Source organism: Falco peregrinus, chromosome Z (genome assembly GCF_023634155.1).
Source record: "Falco peregrinus isolate bFalPer1 chromosome Z, bFalPer1.pri, whole genome shotgun sequence".
Lineage (NCBI taxonomy): Eukaryota > Metazoa > Chordata > Aves > Falconiformes > Falconidae > Falco > Falco peregrinus.
This window is the reverse complement of record NC_073739.1, coordinates 16951374-16971771: the sequence shown is the minus strand read 5'-3', so window position 1 is coordinate 16971771 and position 20398 is coordinate 16951374. Positions and strand designations below refer to the sequence as shown.

General features: G+C 43.8%; 1 protein-coding gene and 1 long non-coding RNA gene across 5 annotated transcripts in view; one reads left to right on the top strand and one right to left on the bottom strand.

Moving 5' to 3' along the window:
• Positions 1-5510, bottom strand: part of ACO1 (aconitase 1) — a 39185-nt gene extending 33675 nt beyond the window's left edge. Inside the window, exon 1 of one of the 2 annotated variants that reach the window (XM_055790543.1) lies at positions 5393-5510. The gene's annotated coding sequence lies outside the window, so the exon portion shown is untranslated. Of the gene's footprint in view, positions 1-4815; positions 4954-5392 lie in introns of those variants that run through there. The other variant, XM_005234798.4, reaches the window with a different exon arrangement.
• A 773-nt stretch (positions 5511-6283) lies between these two features.
• Positions 6284-19974, top strand: LOC114011424 (uncharacterized). 3 transcript variants are annotated; one of them, XR_003553305.2, is made up of 8 exons: positions 6284-6516; positions 12968-13153; positions 13241-13330; positions 16514-16584; positions 16853-17038; positions 17160-17321; positions 18649-18702; positions 19200-19974. It is a non-coding gene; the product is annotated as an uncharacterized LOC114011424 (long non-coding RNA). The 3 variants fall into 3 exon arrangements; XR_008744739.1 differs by lacking the exon at positions 16853-17038 and having other exon boundaries at positions 6286-6516; XR_003553306.2 differs by lacking the exons at positions 16514-16584; positions 16853-17038; positions 17160-17321; positions 18649-18702; positions 19200-19974 and adding an exon at positions 14108-14247 and having other exon boundaries at positions 6292-6516.
• Positions 19975-20398: the final 424 nt, after the last annotated feature.

Below are 20398 nucleotides of genomic sequence, written 5' to 3'. Positions count from 1 at the left end.
ACACTCTGGCAAAGCAAAGATGGTATTTTATCAGCCATCAAGGAAAGGGGGAAGGCTCGGACTTGCCTGGACTTGCAAGAAATCTGTGAAGAAACTTCCAACTGAAAACTGGGAAAAGGAGAGGTGAGCTGGCAGACTACTACAATAAAAGCCCTCTCCTGTTGACAAGGCAGAGGACATAGGGAACACTCGTGGCCTTGCTTGAAAAATACACTGTTTTCCACCCATGCTGAATCTCGTCTTACCACCCTCCACTGTGATTATCGTTCCTCCTCCTACTCCCCCAATTTATTTTCCTTAGTTTTGTCCAGTCTGGTTAACACCGCATGTGTATCTGTACTTAGCTGCCAAGTATGTGGTAAGCACCTCTAATTATTGACAATATTGAGCATGCTTTTTGTGACATTACTAAGATTTATATATAGCTCAACAGCACTTCTTAAACTGAGGGCTGTTGCTCAGTTCCCCCGCAGAAATGAATCCCTGCACCTTACACAGCTCTTCTTATTGTTCCACATTCTACTCAGAAATGGGCCTTAATTAAAAATGTTGATGACTACTTCCAGTTTACCAAAGTTATAGATCACTTAGCCATAAACAAATATCTCTTAGCAGGTCCAGCAAGTAGGAACTTCTGTCCTGTTGGAACTGCAGCATGCTCAGTGCATGTCTATTTGCTTGAAAAGCAAGGAAGGAAAATATCCATGCTAAGCATGGTGCCAGAAGTCAGAATTTTTCATATGGAAAGACAACCCCTCCACTATTAGTCCAACCCCTCCACTATTAGTCAAGTGTCTGCAGTAGCAAAACTTTGGTAAGTAAATCCATCCATATCTTAAGTCAGTTTAGAAAAAAACTAATACAGCTATTTGCGTGGTAGGGAAAAGAAACTGTAGTTTAAATATCCAAGTAAATATCCAAGCCTAAAAAAAAAAGTTTCTGTTACCCTGGGGGGGGGGGGGGGGGGGGAAGCTAAAACAACCACAACACAACAAAAACATACACATACAAAAAAACCCCACCTGGCAAACAAAATTAAAAAAACCCCACAACCAAAAAAACCAAACAAAACCCAAACCACAACCAAGCACACCCCCTCACCAAAAAAAACCCAACTCAAAACACAAATGCCCCCAGCATTTGGACAGCGTTCAACACCACTACCAGAACAAGCAGAGTCTTGTTTTATAATGTATCTAGCTATAATTACTTGTGGATGCCCACAACTACTGTTGCAATAAACACAGGTTTCTTGTTTTGATTGAGAGAAGCTCTATTTAACACTTATTCCACATGTGACAGATAAGGACACAATATAAGAAATGCACAGTGCTGCATTGCTGTAAGCAGTCAGTAGCAAGATTTCAGTGCTAACAGTGAAGATATTTGAGAAAGAATCTTTGTGTTTCTCCAACAGAAGTCCATCGTTACATACAGATCCTTAAAGAGAAGCCCACTAGCCATCTGATGACTGAGCAACTATAAACTACACCATTATTGCACACTGGAAGAAAATGCAGTAATATGTAAAGGAAGTTTTAATAAACGCTCTCTAAGCAAAGTTTCGGGGACCCCTTTCAACTTTAACACTCAAGGAACTCTACTGGAACACAATCAGGACTCTGGATTGCAGACTTGACTGCTTTCTTCTGATGCCTAGAACTGCAATGCTAAAATACCGAGTTATTCAGAGCCATGATGTGCTACACTTCCAGTGCACTGGACAGGTTTTTAAGTGCATATTTCTATAATTTGTGTATTTCACAGGCTGTCATAAGCATTTTGACCAGTTTACTTCGTTAGCAGCGCTGTGTTGCACATATGGGAACTGAAGATTTAGTTCAGAGATTAAGCCTGTGAAATCAAACCTTTAGGTATTAAATTAACTCTGGCTGTAAGTGAGCTGGAAGTTTAGAAGCATGTGCAGTTCCCAAGATGTGGATATTACCCTCCCTTGGGTCATCCCTCCCGAAAGCCAAATGCTACCTCCTCCCTTACTTCAACACTATTAGTTCACTTACTGCTTATGGGACAGTCAAAACACTTCTCTTGTACACAACTCACCAGCTTTTGGTGATCTGGGCGAGCACAGGCATCTAGGATACCTCAGACAGCTTCTGGAATGCAAGCTATACTTACAGTTAACAAAATCCAGATTGCAGGCATAAGTGTTGAGGGAATGCTGTGTCAGCAGACTCACCACTGTGTGTCCCAGTTAAAAAGTAGAGATTACTTTTCTTTTCGCTGCAGAAAAATGAGCAGCGAAAGAAAAATTATGCCTGAGAATACAGGGAAGCTTATCTGGAGGCTACAGAACTCCGAAAAATGAAGCCTTGATTTTTCTTTTTTTCTTTTCCTCCCTGAAAGAGCAACTCTGAACTTTAACCTACTTCCTACCACTGAACAAACTTGCTGCTCATTTCTCCTATGTTAGCAGTCTTAGACTGTTCATTAACAAATATGCAGCATGGACCAATTTTAACAAAGAACCAGCTTTCAGTGTTAGTAAAAAAAATAAAATCCAGTGTAACACACAGAAACACATTCACACCGGTAAGTTAACACGGAAGCACTAAGTATTCTGGAGTACAGACTGTAAGTGTGTACAAAGGTTCAGTCTGAAATTTGGTGTCAATTTCAACAGGCAGGATTAAAATACATCTCAGTATTGATCCGTTTGTTTCAAAAGGCTCATGTGAAGGGGAGGAGGAACACTGCAGAGGTGCGTGGGAAAGGGAAACAAAACAGGGCTATTGTGAGTCAGCTCTCTACTCACACCATTACCGCTGTACCAGCTCTGTACCCCTAAAACTTCTTTTGGTAACTTGCTATCTTAACTATTTCAGAGCTATTAAAGATACGTAGGTGGAAGAAGTCCTTTCAGGATGAAGAACTGATGTGAGGATTACTGCTGTTGTGAAATAGATCTGGCATCATGGGGAAAAAGTTCTAACTTCTCATGCCATTTCAAGACAAATCCTGAATTTGTGCTCTGGAAATAATGAAAGATAATTTTCTCACAACAAAAATTGCAGCCTATAATCACAGCAGCTATTCAACTATTTGGACAGATGAATCTGGCTTTCAAACACCCATGGCTTCAGCCTGTAAGCAGAATGAGTGCCTATCTGACAAGATTTCATCAATTCCAACTAGCCGTTACCAGAATTTACTGGCCAAGCTCCCTGGGAAGGCAAATTAAGTTCCACAAAATAGTTTTAATTCAACTGTCTTTTTCAGAACCATTTTCCACTAAAAGCTTGGAGGGAGGGACAAAAAGAAAACCCCAAAAACCCCAACACCAAACAATCAAGCAAAACCAAACACCCTCCTTCACAAGCTTCTAGAGTCCTGACCCTAGCTAGAGTCGTGGGATGTCCCAATTCCTGCGAGGAAGTGCCGAATACCTAGAGGAAATTTTCTGAACTAACCACTCCCTAAGGCAGCACTGAAGGCAAGAAGCCTGAAAAATTCTTAGCTTCTATTCACACAAACAGAGCAGACTGGAAATTAAGACTCCTTTTTACCATCTCTCTGTTTCAGAAAAGGAAAGGGACCACTCTTCAAACCATAACCTTCCAGTGATCTTAAGTAGACTGTTACCTCAAGGAGGGAAAAAATTTCAAGCTAATATGCGATGAAATCCTACAGTGAGAGTCTATGTCAGAAAATACTAGCAAAAGAGATTTGCTGCTATTCTTACTGTTTAAGTATTATTAGTGTTTCTTCTCTGGTTTTCTGCAATTATTGTTTCATCTCTTCCACCATTTTAATTTAATAATATCAAATGGGAATATATTATCCTCTGGCTAAAGGGAGCCAGAGAGAAAGAAACATGCTAAATTACAAATGTGGTATGACAACAAAAATGCAGTTTGAAAGCCCTACAGTCTTCAGTTCAGCAGCAGTTCTGCATGATAGACTCTGCAAAGCACTGCTAAGTGAGCAGATTCCATCATTCACTGAAAACCTCTCCAGGAATTTCCTCTATCTTACAAAGCCCAGGATGATTAAAGTATCGACATTTTTCTTAGTAACTCCTCACACACACCACTGATCCTGGAGGGCCCGAGAGTCAGCTGCACTTCCTACTCTACGCACATTATAAATTCCTTCTACTTTCTTTGAAGAAGTAACAATCCCCAGAAGTTTATTAGGACATTCTGATGGAGCACAATTGCTTTTAAGCAAAGCAATACCAAATAAACATTCCAGTGTTAATACTTCTCTAGGGTGGTCTTCCTTTACTTCAGTATAGTGGATTGATAGAGCCAGTCTGAACAATAGTAACAGCAATGAGCGCTTGGAGATATTAATTCAATTCCAATTGTTTGGAGAGAGAATCCTATGTTTTAGACCTAGTTTTCTGCTGATAGTAAAGAATACTGAAGACCTGACCTCGCCATCTTCCCCCACCCCATCCCTATGGTAGCTTTAGAGCTGGAAACCAAATATCAAAGTACAACCACCAGTTAAAAAGTAAGAAGGAACTGTGGTGGTGTTATGAAACACAGCAATGCACTGAACAGATACACAAGGACTAATCCAAACACACACCTAGTCCAGATTCTGAAACAGGGCATCTCCACTGCCACAGCCCTCTGCCAGGTTAGGCCACAACGCGAGTACCTGCACCTGCACTACCAGCCTCCGTGGCTGCTGCTGTTACTGAGCACCTGCCCCTGCTGCCGGTGCCATGAACGCAAAACACACGGGTTTTGTTGCCCAAAACCCCCGAACTAGTAAAACCCGTCACTTTGCATTAACACAGGCTTCACCTTCCCATGCTTTTCTCCCATCCTTTCCCTGCCTTACCTTACCGATGTTGCAGTTCTGTTAGCTTATTGCAGCACAGCCGGGCTGCCGCACGCTCCACACAGGCACCATGCACAGCCCGCTGCCACTTGGTGCTACTGAAACACCAACAAAGGCTGGAGTTGTCCCAGCATGAAATTAACGAAAAAGCTTTGCCTAGATAAAGATAGGGCAGCACACCTCCTCTCCCATTTCTGCTCTCCTCCTCTACCCAAATCTTTCTTCTTTCTCAGCTCTGCAACTGCCTGTTCCCGTACCCGGCTCCCGATGAGGCCGGGCTCCAGCCGGGCAGGGCCTGGCCAGCCGCTCGGCTCCCCGGTCCCGTGCCGCCCGCAGGGCCGCTTTGCCGGGGCCGCCCTCCCCCCGCAGCACCGGCCCGCTCCAGAACCCCGCCTGCGGCCCCTGCACCGGGGCCCGGCCCACTGCACCGGCGGTCCGCCCGGGCCCGCGCCCGCCGCGGGTCTCCCGCGGCGCGCCCCTCGGCCCCCAGCTTCCCCCGCGGCTGGCGGGGCCCGGCGCCGCCGCGGCAGGGGAAGCGGCCCCGGGGCGGCCGCGCCCCGCCGGAGCCCGCACTCACCGCGGGCCGAGGAGGAGCGCGCCGCCGCCGCTTGCTGACCGCTGCCGCCGGGAGCAGGCAGAGAGGAACTGCGAGCGGGCTGGCTCCGCCCCCAAGGCCGGCCGCGGTGGCATTGGCGGGGCGGGGCACGGGGGCGGGGCACGGGGGCGGGGCACGGGGGCGGGGCACGGGGGCGGGGCACGGGGGCGGGGCACGGGGGCGGGGCACGGGGGCGGGGCACGGGGGGGCGGGGCGGGGCACGGGGGGCGGGGCGGGGCGGGGCACGGGGGGGGCGGGATGTATTTCCCCTTCCTGCCCTCAGCTGCGGCGCGGGTTGGCTCGCAGGAGCCGATGTTTGCCAGAGGGCGGGCGCGGAGCCGTGCGGAGGGGCATCGCCGAGCGCGGGGGGCGGGCAGGGTGCTGGTACCGGGCCCGAAGCTGGGTCGGGTCGGGGCTGCGCTGCCGGCCGAGCCATGGCGGCGGCGGGCGCCGCAAAGCTTGGGGCGGCCCCCTCCGGGCCCTGCTGTGCCGTGTCGGTGCCGGGAGCACCCTGCGCACTGCTGGGGCCCGGGTCCGGGCGCCCCGGCACTGGGAACGATGGGGTCTGGTGCAAGGTCGCTTGCTGCCCCGTGGCCGTGCGATGGGAGAGGCATCCCCGGGCACTACTCGGCGGCCTGGGGGAGAGATGACTGGCCCGGCCGTTGGCGAAACAGCGTGTTACTTATAAACCAGGAGAGATCAATATCGTGACGCCAGTACTGCAGTTCAACGTCAGAGTACAGGGTGTCCTGCAGGACCTAATTAGCATCACCCCCACAGCAGAGAGATATGGCCTGGCTTCCAGTGCCCAGCGCACCCACAACAGCACAGTGTATGGTCTGGGCCTGAATAAATTGAAAAACATCTAATTCCAGGAAAATCATTAGATAAATAGGAAGGGGGAGTTGTGTGGAAAGCCGGCAGATGTGTGTTACGAGTCTGGAGAAGGTCTTGGAGAGCAGCGGCTAGGAGATGTGCCAGCCGCTGAGAGTTGGAGCTGGAGGAGAAGAAGATGTGTAATGTGTTGGTTTTTTTCCTAGAGGAAAGCTCAGGCTAAGAGCAAACAGGGCTGCTTCCCAGCTTTGCTGCTGAGCAGCAGGTGTGAGGTAAGCATGCTGACATAAGGAGTGAAAATGGCAGTGCTTTTCTCTGCTCAGAAAGATGAAACCTAGAAAATGCCCGAGGCTGCTCTCCTGGTGGGCTGTGGGTTGGGTTCCTGCACAGTAGATCTTCCTGCCCGCACCCTGTCCAGCTGGAACTGGCAGACCAGGGAGAATCAGTGGTAGGATCTTGGGAACTAACAAACAAGATATATTGTGTAGGGTTTTCTGGTTTTTTTTAACCAAATACTGAAATCCTGGCTTTGGCACACCTGGTACTGATTATACAGGTACAGGTAAGACTTCTAGGGCCCCTCTGTAGTTACACCTACTATCCTCTGACTTGCTACCTCTAAATGTCCTGTCATATACAACCTATCATACTTTTGAGTTGTCATTCAAATTCTTTTCCAGGTTGGGCTGTTTTCTGTTGAGCAAAAATATCTCATGAAGTAATTCATGTGCATCTGAGTTCTTTTTTTTTTAGAATTGACCATGTTTTTAGGACATGATTTGTTTTAAGAAATGGTGAAGTTAGACAGACATGAAACTGGACATTCATTCATAATACACTTTTCAAACCTTCAGCCAGTGAGGTTCACAAGACTGAGGTTTTTCAGAATAAAGACGTTTGTAGTCTGGCAGTTGAAGGAGGAGGCCCATGTTTTCTTCAGGACACCACAAAATACTTGATGGCTCTGGTGGTGTGACATGCCAGAACATTTCTAAAACCTCGTAGTGCTTTACTTAGAGCCTTAGATTTTTATTAATAGATAGAATTTTTAATTTTTGTATATGTTTATTTACTAGTAATGAAAGTGTTTCAGCAAGTTCCCCTCGGTGAGATAAAGTCCTGCAATAACTCTTTGGGTCACTCACTTTAAAACAAAAAAGGATTGTGATTTTTGCTGTTGTTTCTAACAGAACAGACTTCCAAGGCCGACATGCATCACAGAGTTTTGAATTGCAAATAAAATCTTTCATACCTAGATACCAAAGCAGTTGCTGCAAAATCTGAGTGAGCTAAAAACTCTTGGGCAAAGAGCAAAGACTACTGAAATAGCAGGTCAGCAACAGAAATGGGAAATCCATTCATCAGCTCTGACTTCTCCCAGCGAGTATCTGCAAGATTTGTATTTTCTTTTATGTTTGCGGGGGTGACCCCCGAGGTTGCAGGTGGGATGGAAGGTTTCTCAGCAGAGAGGCAGCACTGCTGCAGCATCTGCTCAGTATATTTAAGGACACACAGGCCATTGTGGGATTGGAAAGTATGCTGTTCATTCAAGGGTTTATGGTAATGCTGTCTGAAGGTTATTGCAAGCTAGTGCTTGCAGCATGGGTATTTGAAGCTGTTATTCTTCTCAGCAGGGCTGAGTTTACAATAATGTGGCTTAATTAGCAGGTGATTAAAAGTTGGTGGGTTTGTTTCTTTTCCAAGACTGCTAGGAGATGAGTAGTACCTTAGGGCCATTATTTGTAAGGAAGATGTTTACTGAAATGGGTTCTTGATTTTAATATCAGATTGCAAGGATGTCCAACAGTTTTCTTGGGCAACCATGCATTGTGCTGAATCAGGGTTAAAGGAAATGATTTTCAGTTCTTGCAGTGAGGATGGATGCAAATGGGAGCAACAACGCTTCTCATGTTGTAGTCATGAGTATCCCAGTGCTTGTGACTTCCTGTTTTTTAGGGGTTTTTCATTGAATTGTTTCACAGCAGATGAGGAACTATGTGTCAGTCCTTTATCCTTTCTGTTTTACTGGACAAATCCATGTACAAGAGGCTTGATCTAACCTTAGATTCCTTCTAGAGTGTTCTTTTCGGTTATTAACTAAGCAGTATCCTGGAAGTCCATGGAGTGTATCATGTCTGTTCAATCCCTAGCTGACTTAACTGTTGCACTCCTAAACATATTTCACTCTGATCCTATCAAGAAGTTACAAATTCTTGGCATTCCCAGGGGACTGCATTCAGCTCATTACAGCCAATAAAGCCTTAACATACTGCAGTTAGTAGACTGTATTGTGCTAATCCTCCATGGAGTTTTAGCTGATCACTGAGGTTGCAGCAATCACAGGATTGCTGCAATCTGTCTCGGTCTGGGATGAGAGGGAGACAATGAACTAGAGCTGTCAGCCTAGAGTACCCAGAGCTGTTTGCCCTTGGAAGTAGTCAACCCAAAGAAGTGTTCCGTAGTAGCACAGTCTGCATGTGTCCTCCTGCTTTTCCTGGTTATCTGCAAAAAAAATGACATCGCCTGATGAGGCTTGCACTGGAGTGCTGTGTCCCCACAAGCACCACCTTGTATATAATATACCATGTTATATATAACATATTATGTTCTGCACTGCACGATACAAATTAATAATTTCAAAGAATTCAGCACTCCGTAAAAGCATTTCACTCCAGGAGTCATCTGTGAATGAGTTTGGGAACTGGTGAGGCTTGTGTGTTACAGGCCTACAGCTTGTCCCGAGTATAGGAAAACAAATCTCTTTGGCAGCTCACAACGGAGTTAATGACCAGATTTCATCACCAGTCATATACACTTAACTGTTTTAAGCTGTTCAAATCATCACTGTACAAGTCTGAAAAGAGAATCTGGCGTCTTTCAGAAGATCAGTTGAGCAGGTTCTGGATATTTAAATCAGTGGGGGCTTGCTGCTTCTTTAATTAGATGAATATGCCTCCTCTAAAGGAATCTCTGTGGTCAGCATATTTTAATAAACATTATTTGCCTCTAGTCTTGGCACTGATTTACTTAAATCTTTCTTTAAATGAGTCTTCAACTGATATAATTGCAATAATGCTTATTGAAGTTCATAGTTCAGCTGCAGTATCAAAACAAAGCTTTAAGTTCTGCCATCTACTGGTTAAATGGGGTTCAGCGGAGGCTTGGCGTCACCCACTACCAGTAAGAGGGCATCGTCTTGGGAGTTCAGACCCTGATTTTGCTTTCGCGTCGAAATCCACACGGGGGTACTGTCAAGGAACCATACAGTTCTCTTGCAGAATAAAAGCACTTGTTTAACTCTGCTGCGTGAATTGAAGAAAAGGGAGTTGAGAACGGGATTATGTACCTAAAATCAAAGCATAAATTGAGACCGAGACAAATAAAACTGCTGTCACTTGACTGTCAGCACTCTGCCTTCAACACCAGACTACATAATGCTTTTGCAGAATTTCTTTAGACATGGATAATCTCTGATCAGCTTATAGTCGCTGTACTGAGCACCAGAAAGAAAAACTGTGCGCAGCACAGAACTGGGAGGGTAATTCCTGTCCCTATTAATGATGTCACTTGCAGTAAATGCAGAAGTCTTGCTGGCCACCAGTAGATCTTCCTGCATAGCTGGAATGGCACAGAGGACTTTAACATGGACTAGATTCTTGGGCATGCTCACCCTAAAACAACCCATATTCATAATTTTCTTTAAGATGTTGGTGTATAACCGATGTTGTATTGGTATTGCAGTGTACAATACTCTTGCACACAGGCTGGATCTGTGCTGTTCATGGTTGCTGTTGCAGTAACACTGCCTTACTGAGCTCAGGACTCTTTACAGAAAATATTATTCATCTGATACAGCTGAAAGGGGATGAAGTGGGGAGTAAACTAATGCAGAAAGTTGGTAGAAGAAACAAACTCTGTAGCCCAGGCTGCTATACTGTGCATCATGTGGCCAGTCTAAGCTACCGGTTTTCACTCTGCTGCTATACCAGCCTAAAGAACTTGCACAGAATGACTAACCCCTCCCTGAGAGGCATCTGTTGCCTACTACATGCTCGCTGTCATGCATTTGGTGACTGGTAAACATTAGCCTTTAGCATTCACTACAGCACTATCCTTCCATTCCCTGTACTGACTAGTAATTAATTTGTAGTTGCCTAGACATCCAGAACTTGGTTTACCCAATTCCTGTGGGGACTATTCCAGTGAGTTCTCTCACTTCTAAGTAGTAAGTTGATGGTGTATTTCTTTTTTGTAGCTTACAATTCAGGAGTTACTCCAATAGCAAGGAGGTTTCTTACAGGAATCGGAAGAAGAAACAGTAACACTGTCTTTGCTTTAGTTTACATTTTTCCTGCAATGTGGGATCAACTTCATGTTCAAAATTCTGGACTTGATGTGTAAACACAAGCAAATTCTGGGTTAGGATTAACCGGTATTTAAGAAAAGCTTAGAAGAGCTGCATAATTGTGAGGATTTAGTCAAAGTGATATGCTGTTTTCACAAGTGAATAAAAGCATACAAACTTGAAAAATCCTGTGCCTTTTCCTCTTAAGAAACAATCGTTTTCAAACATCAGTTACTCCTGAAGTCAGGGAGAAGAGGGAACCATTGTGACGTATTTTAGCAATGCAGCTGAAATCAGTGCAGTCACTAGTCTTAAATGCTGTATTAACCCAGGCTGGTGGAGGCCTAGATGTTTCACTAAATATGTCTTTCTGTAGCTCCAGATAGAGGAAAACAATTTCTGATTCTGCCCTTCAGAGTTCCGTGAAGCATTGTGCAAGTTAAGCTGTGGAGCAGATTCTTTGTTATGCTGTCTTGTCTGTAATTTTTACAAACAGAGGTGATGGCCACACCTCAAATTTTAGAATTATTTCTGCTTTGCAGAGAAGGTTAATATGAGATCTAAATTTGTTGGATGCCTTAAATAACACGGGATGGAAATTTTAAAGCTGTCACTGGTAGAAATTAGGGAAAAGCAGTTTGACATAAAGTCTGATGGGAATGCAGGGGTGGTGTCAGAACAGTTTGGTCATTTGCAGTCAAATTAAGATGATTTTGCAGTTAATTGCAGTAAGATTGTTAAGAAAAATAAACATCATGTAATGATCCTCCAAATAAAGAGTGTGAGAACAAGTCAGGAGGATTGCTTTGATAATAAAAGCAGGTTAGAAAAAGAGGAAAATGGGGCAAAAAGAAAATGTGTTGAAACTCGACAGGCATTGTTAGTAAAATGAGTAGGAAACAATTTGTAAGTAATACTGTTATCATAGAAATATAGGTTAATTTCTGGATAGATTCTGCAAGGGTTAATACACTAGCCATAAAGGATGGAAAAGGCTCAAAATAATTCATTCAGCAAATACTGAACTATCTTTGAACTGGCTAAATACTTGAAGTCTGGAGCTCGACTTGATCAGATCCACGCTGCAGCAGCTGCCCAGCTTTTAGCAGAGCTGTTCGGACTTACACGAAACGAGGCATACTGTTACTTTTCCCTTTTATAGACCACTCAGACAACACTGTAGCCCTGCAGTAAGGGACTTATGCAAAATAATGTGCAAAACTTACTGTAAGCCTGTGGGGGGAGAATAGCACCTCGGCCCTAAATCGGGAGGCAGACAGCTGTCTTTCCTACTGCCTCCACACACTAGCAGTAGTCAAACAGCACAAGACTTCAGTAAGTAGAAAGGACAGTGTTCTCCCTGTATCCCTGGTTGCTAATTTCTGAGGGGGGAAAAACATCTGGACATGTCTTATTACCTTAGCAAAGGCTCTGCTTTCACATACATCCTCTTGGAGTTCCTGTGGATAATAATTGTTCTTAAATGGAGCAGTTGTAGTCTTGCTCTAGTAACAAATACAAACTACGACATTACTGATGAAAGATACAAGAACAGGGAATATTTCACTTTCCTTAGGTGTTATTCATCTATGTGCATATTTAATCCACCTGCTGATACTAGTTTCAGTGCTTATTTAGGCCTTATTTGCAAAATACCATTTTTATCCTTGGACAACTCAGTGATAGTGTAAGGTTGTGCCAAAATTTTCCTTCCTGAACTGAGAGGAAAGTAGAGCCAAGTTCAGTGCAAAAGCTAAGAACTAAGGCTCACCATTCTTTTCTGCTTCCTAAGTATATGGAGATGAAGGAAGAGGAAGACAAGGAAGCATTTGGAAATAAATCTTACTGATCTCTCTACAGTAGGGGAGGTGATAGAAAAACTTGTTTTCAACCTGAAATTCATCATTTTCCAGTCTGTCTGTCTCTCCTGTTATTCCCGATTTCCATATTCATGTCAGGAGAACTTCTGATGTAAGTTCTAATAATTTCTCCAAAGTGTGAAAATGGGAACATTCTGCTGTCACTTTGAAATTAACTATTTGCCACCTGCATCAAAAGCAAACACTTAATCATAGCTGTAAAAGCAGCTGGCACATTATAGAAAGCAGTAGAGAACATGCTTCTTGAAAAGAGGTCTGTATTTTACACTGCCTATACATACTTGTTTTGCTCAAAGAGCATTAAAGAGGCAGAGAAAAGCAGCAGCAATTGCTTTGCTACACCCTAATGGTAGGCTGTGTTTGTCCATAACATTTTGCTTATCTTTATGCCTGATTAACTGTTCTTAACTACTTTTCAATTAAAAGTTGGATATTGCCTATTTTTCCCCAAATTTTTGTACTAGTACTTTGCTTTTTGATTTCTCATTTTTCCTGTAGGAAGTTAACATTGTGAATAAAAACAGTTGTCACAATTCAAGAATCTTCCACTTAGTTTCTTCCAAGGATTCCTGACCAGACCAGATCATTGGCACAATCAGGATGGATGTTTCTCTGATGTATCCTCCTGCATTTGGGGTCAGAGAATAATGCGTCATGAGGGATATACCCTGACACCTAGCAAAAGTGAGAACATAGAGCTAAATTACATCTCACACCAGGCACTGCGATACTATTTCTATTTTAAAAGTTGTCTTTTTTGCCCCTTTGCAGGTAGTCCAGATCTTTCTGTACAAGTAAGCCTTCATTCAGATCTCCTGCAGTGGTTGCACTAACCAACAGTGTACCCACTGAACACAGCAGGTGAGGATAACATAGGGAAGGAAACAGAGATTAGTGTCTCTTTTTGTCCTGCTTCTTAGCACAACATTTAAAATGCCGCAAGAGTGGCTAAACCTCTACTACTGCTCTGTGTGCAAATAGTTGACGTCCATTGTTGATCTCTCAGTGAATAGACTGCTTTATTCACCACAAACCTTAATCAAAAGCTGTGGTTGTGCCAAGAGCAATCTACCCAATGGAACTTACTATGAAATGTTAGTCTGAATGCTACCAGCCGCTGAATGCTTAATTTCCATCAGTGAAAACCCATTCACTTTTTTTTTTTTTTTTAAATACAGTACCTTAACTGACCACAACCACTGAAAATCTATTTACTAAACACTGATGAGATACTTTGGTCATGTTCCCTATGCAAACAGCTCCTAAACAGCCAGATTTAATTTTGTGGTGCTTTCAACATACACTAAAGCTAAGCCTCTTTTTAAATGTCCGCCTTCTAATAGCATTTAGTATTGGCCTGATGCAGCTCTTGTGTAATTTTGCCTTTTATGAGATTTTGTAAATGTGTTATTTGGAGGGTAATGACTGAAAGGGGCTATTCCACCCCTGGATGATCTTGTTCCACAGTAAAAATTACACTGGCAATACTTAGTTTAGTCCATTTGCAAAGAAAACTTACCTAGGTTACAGAAGCCTAGTTCTGGACTAAGCATTCGCATTAAAGTTAATGAGTATCTGCTGCGCTTTAACACTACACCCTGTTATTTCACATTCTCTTTCCTCTGGCTAAACCCCTAGGCAAATGGCAAGCTGTCGTAAAATCCCACCCTGAATTCTGCTTTCTCAACCTGAAAATAATGCTAACACACAGGAAGGAGGTGTTGAAAACTCATTTTTTTCCCTGTGAAACTAATTTAGAATTAAACTGCCAAACCTCAGCAACTATTTGATGTGTCTTTAATCTTCGAAATTCTTCTTAATGAATAATGCATTCAAGTATTTATTGGTAACTTTAACCTCTTAAGCTTTCAGGAGCAAGCAAAAATTACTTATATTCCAGTGTTTTCTGAGTGGGCATCTGGAAGCAGGGGAGCCTTCCAGGAAGACGTAATAAGCTGCTTTGCTTTAAAAAAAACCCCCACACAAACAAAACAGTTATTATATTTGTATAGTGAAGAAGGGAGTGTAGCATGAGTGCTTCGGATAGGAAAAAAGATCCCAAGCACCTGCAATGGCATTGTCTAGGGATTGAAGTATTTTTGAGGTTGAGTCCAACTTACAGAAATACTCAAGCTGAACTGATTCTCTGATCAGCTAAACAGTGCTTATGGAAGAAGAAGAAACTGACATGACACCTGGGAGTCCACAACAGCCAGAGGTGTTGCCAGGAGCAGCACCTAGGGCCAGTGCAGTGGTTTGTAAGGAAATCCCTGGGCTAAGAAGCAATGGCTCTGTTTTGGTGGTCTCTAAGGGAAAGCCAGGTTGGACTCCAATGCAGAGATTTTCATGATGCCAGTGGTCTGTGATGGGAAACTGCAGGGTTCATGGCTTTTTTATCCCATAACCAGCCTTGCACTGGCTGACACTGCAGTGGATGACTGGGTTGGGGCTGTGCAGAGGAGCTGTTGGCTTCTCTCCCAGGAGCTGCTTCCAGGTCTGTTGTGTCTTTACTGCTGGAGGTGCTGGTGCCTGTCCCCATCTGGCTATGTGAAGGGTCAGGATCGCTGTGGACCCATTTTGATGTTGGGTGTTCATTTCCTCTGGCCTCTGGGGAATTTAAGGGTGTTGGCTGCTTCCACATGGCCTTCTCTGCCTGACCCTCCAAGATGTCATGCTGTTGCCCAAACCATCATCTGCCCTGCACACCTTGGAAGTTTCTGTACTACATCCATGACCACCTGCTGGTCCTGACAAGTTATGTCATAGAGCACACGAGCAGATTTTTGTTTTACTTGCAGGACAGATTGGAAAAGTCACACTTTTCCCAAAGGCCTGAACTGAGAAAATTGTAAAGTTGTCTGCATAACAAGGCAAAAGAGCAGGTCAATGGCCCTGCTGGGAGGAAGCAGAGAACTGCTTCAATACCAAAGTTAGATATACCTTTGAGGTTGTCCCTGCTCTGAGCTCCAGAGACCCCCTCCTATCTGCATTATTCAATGAAATAAACACCTACAAAACCAGTACTTGCATCAGCATTCACAGTATGTATCTTCCCATGAACCAAGCCTGTACTGCACTGAGCAGGGCCCATTTTTGTCACAGACTTACTCTATTACAGAGTAGAAGAAGGAAATGTAATGGTAACCAGGGGGAGCAAACAGGGACTTTGCACTTAACAGACCAGTTTTCTGTTGTTCGTAGGTATAGTCTTCTGCTCTTGCTTGTGTTTTCCTCATTATGTAGCACAGCAGCTCCGAGTCAGTGGTTCCCTGTTATTTGCTCCTGTTCAGCTAGACCAGAGAGCAGTGGTCAGGCCGGGGGTGGGGGGGTGGGGGTGGGGGGTGGCTGTCCTTTAGCACAGCAGTAGCCTAACAGGGGACACCAAGGGGGCACAGAAATACTGCTGGAAGACTGTACAGGACAGCTGGAGCTAGCCTGATAGCACACCCCTTAGCATCAGACCAAATGCTGCTCCAGAAGGAAGGCATGGGTCCCTCTAGGTGTGGGGTTATAGGGGGTGCCTGGTGTCCCTCCCCAGGGCCAGGTCTGGGGTGACACTGGCCTTACCCATCGGAGGGCAGGGTCTGGCAGAGGTACAGGGCCACCTGGTGCGGAAGCTATGGAAGAAGGCCAACACACCACGTAGCATCAGGGAGGATAAGCAGGAGAGCAACAGAGTCTTTCCAAGGAGATGTTTGTGCAAAGGCAAGAGCTGGGGCCCGGTGCTGCTGTGATGGCTGTGCCCACTCTGACTGAGTGAACAGCACTTGGTTCAGGCATTGCCAACAAGCAGGCCCTGCTGTGCGCACCATGAGAACAGTGCCAGGCCATTCTCAGAGCCCAGGAGCTGAGGCCATGTCTTACATGGGGCTAGCAGTACCAGCCTGAGCTGGGACTAGGCAAAACTAGAATTGCTATGGCTGCATCCTGCACATACACCACGTATGGCTGACTAGGAGTTGATCACTTCATGCTATAGATACCTGTAGCCCCCCTGAGTCTGTTGAGCTCTCCTGCATGGCAGCTGACTGGCCTCACTTTCAGCAGGGACGCCCCTCAGGGTTACTCCTCGAGGCTGAGAGATTCCTTACCCAGCATCTGGTATCTGTAACAAGGTAAGTGATGTTTTATATTAGACCTAAAAGTGTATTGTATGTTAGCAACATTTATATAGCCAACTGTAGCTTAAGTATTGAAAGTGTAGTAAGTAGTAGACTGTCTGACTGCCATCCAATCACTATTTAAATCATCACTTAAATCATTGTCAAATCCTCATCAAACCAGTTTAATTACCATTCAATTATTGCTTAATCACCATTTGATTACTACTTAATTATCATTCAATCATCAAATAATTATAAATTGGTCATAATTTAGTCACAGTTAAGTCCACAGTGATGACTTCTCTTAGTAATTCAGCTGTGATGGCTGCATAAGAGCGGCTTGACTTTGTCACGGGTTGGGACCCCCAAGGTGGGAAGGTTGGGAGCTTGTGATTCCTGGCAGCAGGATCCTTTTGATCATGCAGATGTGACCAGAGGGCACTCGGGAGCAACACCCTGAGAACAGGTAAGCAGGAACAAGTTTGGTCAGGAAAGGCATCGGAGCCTGAAACACATGCCCCCACGTGAGGACAGAGTGAGTGGCGGTGGCCGGAGACTGCTTTTGCTGACCAGACTTCCTGTCTCAGGGGGTCTGCTGCTTGCCAAGGCCTTAGATCTGGGATGCTTTTGTCCAGCCCTTGGACCATCACCCCCTGTCATCCATGTGTGCACCAGTGACACTGCCAAAGGAGCACCTCCTGCATGACCACATCACTCTGGAGCCTAGGATGAAGGGCATGGGCACACAGGTGGTGTTTCCTTATTTTCTTGCTGGTGAAGGAGTGCATGCATCCTGTGGGCTGACAGGCTCAATCAGACGTAAAGAGAAACAAGGCGTTATTAAATGGTCGTTTATATACTGGTTTTCTGATGCATGTTTAGAGTGCAGAAACAGAAGCTGCAATGCGGTTTTAGCAACTTCAGACTTGTGCTACATGGAAAACTTTTCTTCAGTGTGCACAACTCTTACCAAACCTAAACAGCAATCTGTTATTCTATACATGGGTGTTTCTGCTTATTTTGCAGTTCAGAATGCACTGAGTTAGCTACTCCATTCGCTTACGTGTTCCCTAGGTTCAGAGACAAAACATGATTAAATAAACTAAACTAACAAGCTGTACAATAAATAAATTAAACCCTAGTTGGTTTTTGGGTTTGGTTTGTTTGGGTTTGGGTTTTTTACCCCCAGATGAGTGATTCCTTAACTCTGAGAAAATCCCTAATATTCTTTGTCAGGAAGTTATTTGTGCTAAAATGCAAGAGCTGGAAATAAGTTACTAAATGTTAAAAATCAGTGGATTTGGAGCACAAATACCTTGGCTGTCATATCATCTTATTTGCTAGCTGAGTGGACATAAAGCTTCAGCCTCTTAAGCTGTCTCTGTTGTTACACGGGTTGTTTTCCCTTTCAGCTCTGAGACAGCATACTATTTAAAACTATCAATTTTGTTAGCACAACCAGAGAAGCTCCCAAGATAACAAGTGTAAATGCTAAAATATTGTAGGAGTTCTGCATTTATGTCTGCCTGTGATAAGTGTCTCTACCTCTTTATTAAACACTTATGTTGACTATAATGATTTTGTTAAAATAAAGCTGCATTATTGATGTTACCACTGTAGGTTTCTTCACCAGAGGAGATGGATGTATTTAAACTGAAGCTCTTGCTTTTGATCTAAGTCTCTGTAACCATGTGTGGAGTGGTATATTTTATATGTAAATATTAATATCTAATATAATTTATTTTCTGGAGTTCAAGAGGATAAACATTTTAATTTTCCCTTTTTTTTTAAAGCGTGTGTAGTCTAGTGTGTTCTTTATTATAACCTTTATCTGAAAAAGTATAATCTCTTAATCTGGCTATATAAAGAATCAAATCAAATATTGAAAGACATACCAGCTATCTTACTGCATAACTTGAAACTACACCAGAACTTTGTGTTGGCTCTCCATGTCTGAGGTTTTGCTTCTCTTACTCAGGGGCAGTTGTTGGTGCTTATGACCAACAAGTCTGCACTTGATTTATTTCTAGTGTGATCAGAACAATTGTTTTAAAGACTTTTTTTTTTTTTTTCCAGGAAGTAAGCTGTAGAGCTACAATGAAGCAAAAAAGAAAACTAATTAAATGCTAGGTACTTATTAATACTTTTTTGTAGTGTAGGTTTGAGAAGTAGCATTTCTCTTCTGCTTTCCATTGCAGGTCAGAGTGCACAAATGTGATCTAATATTTTCCTTGTCTCTTCAGTTGTGAGATTTTTGCAAAAAAGATATCAAATAAACATCAGGATTTGCTTTAGGTTCAGACATCACCAATTTAAATTATGGAGAGATGAAAAAGCTAAAAATCTGAAACTTCTGCCTAGGAAGCTCAACTTCATGAGCCATTTCTACAAGATTATCCCTCAATTTCCAAATACTGATGCGCTAGTCTAAACCAAATCAAACCAACCCCCGCCCCACCCCCCCCTCCCCCCCAAGCCTGCTCTTCTGACTGGCTGCCCACAGTAGGATACATTCAAAAAGTCCTGCCTGTGTTTTAAATTTTGTTCACAGAAGCCACAGTTTATTTTAAATTTTCCTTTTCTACCTCCACATATACTTCATGTCACACCTGTCCTTCAATGCCTAGTGGTATGGAAAGAAATTCAGAAAACAGAAGTCAATGACACAGAAGATCCAGCTAAGCTCAGAAAGGCTCCTGCTTGACACTCTGCTGTGAGATGGCATACCATTGGATTTTTCACCTCACCAACAAGTAAACAAAACTTCATATAGAAAAAGAAATTTAGCAAGCTGATCTGGCATTTGGGAAGCTAATGGCTCCCACTCCTGTTCTGCAAGTGGAGGAGAGTGTTTGGAGCTCTTCAATAAACCAGGAAACCCGATGGCCAGGAGAGCCCACTTTTTCAAGAAGCTCCTTCTACCTGTTTTAGGCTGCCACATTTGGTCCCACTGCTGCAGTATGAGCCCCAGTCAACAGAAGGACTACCAGTCTTGACTGTCTTTGCTGTCAAACCTGCCTCACAGGGCCACAGAGGCTGGTAGGCACCCATGGGGTCATCTATCCCACCCACTGCTCAAAGTAGAGTCACCTAGAGCAGGTGACTTAGGGCTGTGTCCACTTGGGTTTTGAGTATTTTCAAGGATAGAGTCCATAACCTCTCTGGACAGCTTGTTCTAGTCTTTGACCACCCTTACAGTAAAACAAAGCTTTTTCTTGGATGTAAATGGAATTTTCTTTATTTCAATTTGTGCCCATTGCCCCTCATCTTTTCACTAGCCACCGTGTGGGTCCACCTGCTTTCCACCCTCTACTTATATATCCTCCCTGTGCCTGGTTCTGACCTGATTGATTATTGTAATTTTTTTGCAGCTTGCTTACAAATAAATTGCTTCATGAAGGAGATGAGTAACTGGATTTCATTTTACTGAGTGTCAAGGAGGCACTAATGAAATTTACTGTATTACTCAAAGGGTAAAAATATGATGTGATATTGACAGCACATAGTACTCATTTAATTCTGTACATAAACTGGGGTGATGTACCAGAACTTGCACTCTTCTATCTGTCATAGAGAGAACATCCCTAGAAATACAAAGTACAAGAAAGTTACAGAAGATTCAGAAGATCCAAGGTGTAAAGCTTGCTTGATTTACAGAATATACCTCTACCAAGCCAGGAAACTTGTAAAAATGAGGATTTTCCTGTATTGCCTGCCCTAGAGTTGTAATACCTGAGTTTAATGAGGTTATAGCGTACCAAGTACTGCAAAATATTTAGCTGGCTATAAAACTAAGTAAACGATCTCTTCAGAGGCATTATATTTT